Source organism: Amphimedon queenslandica, unplaced genomic scaffold (genome assembly GCF_000090795.2).
Source record: "Amphimedon queenslandica unplaced genomic scaffold, v1.1 AMPQUscaffold_13497, whole genome shotgun sequence".
NCBI classification, from domain to species: Eukaryota; Metazoa; Porifera; class Demospongiae; order Haplosclerida; family Niphatidae; genus Amphimedon; species Amphimedon queenslandica.
Genome location: NW_003546267.1, coordinates 376,159 through 379,396, shown reverse-complemented (window position 1 = coordinate 379,396; position 3,238 = coordinate 376,159). Strand labels below are relative to the sequence as shown.

General features: G+C 31.7%; 1 long non-coding RNA gene across 1 annotated transcript in view; it reads right to left on the bottom strand.

Moving 5' to 3' along the window:
- Window positions 1–2,276: 2,276 nt before the first annotated feature.
- The window catches only part of LOC109580317 (uncharacterized), an 11,477-nt gene continuing 10,515 nt past the window's right edge, over window positions 2,277–3,238 (bottom strand). Inside the window, exon 3 of the long non-coding RNA XR_002184177.1 lies at window positions 2,277–2,287. This is a non-coding gene — a long non-coding RNA (uncharacterized LOC109580317). The remainder of the gene's footprint in view (window positions 2,288–3,238) is intronic.

Genomic DNA, 3,238 nt, shown 5'->3' with positions numbered 1-3,238 from the left:
ATGGTGTCTTCTCCTCACATTACGCTCTGTCACTTATTCAGCAATCTTACTATCCAGAAGCACAGATAATTGCCTTTAATAGCCCTTCCCTCATTTTGAAACATTTTCTGCAAACTAATTTCTTATTCTCTTTTCTTGTTCAGCAATTTGTTACCCAGCTTACCTACTGTCTATAGCCCCTCATTTTTTGTAAGAATTGAAGTCTCACATTGGGGATGTCTCATTTACAAAACTTCCCTTTAATGAAAACCTCTATGTAATGAAAAGATTCTTATGTCCCAATAGTTTTGTTTTTCGGAGGTTCCACTGTAATTATTTTTCAGGCAATATTAGCGTCGAAATTTATGTAGTGACAGCACTTTGCTAGAGTATTTCTGTGAGCTGTACTGTAACTATTCATTGTATAAGGGTTACTGCATGGAATTGGACCTAAACAGCTGCTACTGTAAAAGTTTTGCTGTGCTGCATACCTGTGAGATATAAATTATATTGTATATGCAGTAACCAAAGTACTGAACTAGAAAGTGAAACTAGTATCTAGTTTTGTTTTAAGAGTATATTTAGTGCTGTAACTATGGTGGTGTTAAGAGAGAGTGTATACACATTATACTGCAACTAGTATTATTATGCTGCAACTAGTATTATTATACTGAAACATAATAAACTGTTACATTCAAAGTACAAGTATATGTCATTTTTAAGTTACATTTTATCCACACATGCATGCATGCCAGGCACCAGCACCTTAAGCATGTACCTTTTTAAACAATCAGAATTATTCATATTCAGGCTTAGAGCAGAGTCCTTTCAATTAATATCTCTGAGTTGAATTTTAAAATGAGTATTTATTTCAATTCCTCATTATACAATTGTACTCACCCAACCCTATAATTTGTAATTTAAATACTTGTTTAATTTAAATAGCACTGTTCATAATGCTTAATGCATTTGCATTACATGTATATTAGTTGCTACAATAGTGTAAAACATGTGAGCTTCTTTGAAAGTGGTAAATACCTTTCAAGTGCTTCACCACTGACTTGTGCTGAAGTTTCAAATACCAGTGTACTTTGTACAAGTTTGCTTGCATTTTTTTCTGTAAATGTTCCAATGACGATTTTATGTATAAATATAAATGTACTCAATACACAAATTTAATAATTGCCATAGTATTGCTTAAGTGTTTAACTTTTTTAGCACTTTTGTAAGGGCAGTGGGCACCTGGTGGTCATGCAAGTAGAGCCTTTTGTGCTCAAGTGATGATAATTAATGCTTTCAGATAACTAAAATTACTCTCAAATTCCTTATAACTATACTTGACATGTACAATGCCATTAGTGAAGTTCATTTCACACTTGTCCACATTGGATCCAGAATCATAATTCATAACTTGCATGTATATACTAAAATAAAATCTGCTTTAATTTTATTAAACTGCATTACTTTGCCAAAATTATGAAAAACATGAATGGAATCAGACTTGAATTAAAATACAAAGTATTTGTATTTTTACTGTACATTTCAATTCTAATTTTAAAGTATTTGTGCATGTTTGTGTTTGAAATACACAAGGATTTATTGGATGCAAGTCTGATTACAATCTATCTACTTCAAATTATCTGTCAGTAGATTTACTAAATCTAATATTGAAGACAAGTACTGTGCATGATTTAATCTACATCTAGTTTAATCTTCAATCCTGGGTACAATTGAGTGTGGAATCATTAGTAATGCTGTCACTAGTCTAATCAAAGCCTGACCATATCTTGCATTGATATAATATTTTTATATTCAGAATGTACAACTGAAATTGAACCTGTCTATTATAGGAAAAACTTAAATTCCATGGCTAATGTTGATATAATAGAATGTATATGTGCATATGTATATATGATATGAAAAGAGAGGAGATATTACATACACTGTATAGTTGGTAGTGGACATAGACATAGCTACAGTGTACATAATAGATGTACAGGTATGTTAAATTTATGTGAATTATGCATGAAATAAATTGAACATAAGTACACTTAGCAAAGACAAATTTGTATAGAATGCATCCAAATCATCAGTGAAATGATAGCTGAGCATTGTTTCAGTCAGAGCTAAATTTATTAATCAGATTGCATCAAACCTTTTATTTTGTGTCGCATAATAAACAGCAAGGTCCTTTGTGCGCTTCAGAACAAGGTTTTTTATCAATAATGGTCAGTAATTAACTTTTTGATAAGGATCAATTGTGTGTAGGACATGATGTGATCAAAATACGCACACCCACATTAGCAATCTCGTAGGTATATACAATTTTACATGTACTACTATTTTTTAATTAAAAGTGTGTGATGTAGCTTTGTATTTTGAAGCTATACAGTATTGTTTTGCCTATTAACAAGAGTGGATAATTATTTAGGGAGAGTGTCTAACCTGCCTATATTCTGTGATACCACAGCGTGTATGATTACTTCCGTTTTTTGCAAGTATACAGAGTTAATCTCAGTAATCTTCAAATTTATGGGTGTGGCTGATAAAATGGCACTTGAAGCATGCAGGCAACTTTAAGACTTATATCTCCACTCTGAGGATCATGTAGTGCGAGAAACAAGCAGGAGCAGACATGAATATGTTCTTCTAATGTTTGGCTCTTTCTTATTTGCAGCCTTCTGACTTTGAATCAGTATAAGGACGCAAGAATGGCTACTTGGTGCTAATAACCATGCTATGTAAACTTACGCACTGTGGTATCACAGATTATAGGCGGGTTAGACACTCACCCCTACATAATTATCCACTCTTGCTATTAACCATTGAAGCAGAATTGATCATTGTCAATGAAAATGCATTGCCAAAAATTAATACTAATTTATTACGATTAAGTTCTTTGGTATGCACAAAGTTTTTATGAACACACACATTGTATTATGCTTACATTATCTTACATAAAATTTACACTTGCAATGTTAATGAAAGTGACTTATTATGTCATCGTATTATTGTGTATTGTTACAAAAAGTTTGCAATAACAATAATAATTGACATTAGTAAAAATTACAGGATTTATTGGAAATGAACGAGGCAAAAAAAAGCAAACCCATGTGCTTCATCTTTAAGTCCTCCATCCAAGCTAATATTTCCTTCAAGGTAAAATTTTTTTGTTGGAGAATTATTCAAGTCAGAAGGTTGTTTGTTTATTTCGTCTCAAATTTTTATTGTTACTATTATTGTTAATAATAATAAGAAA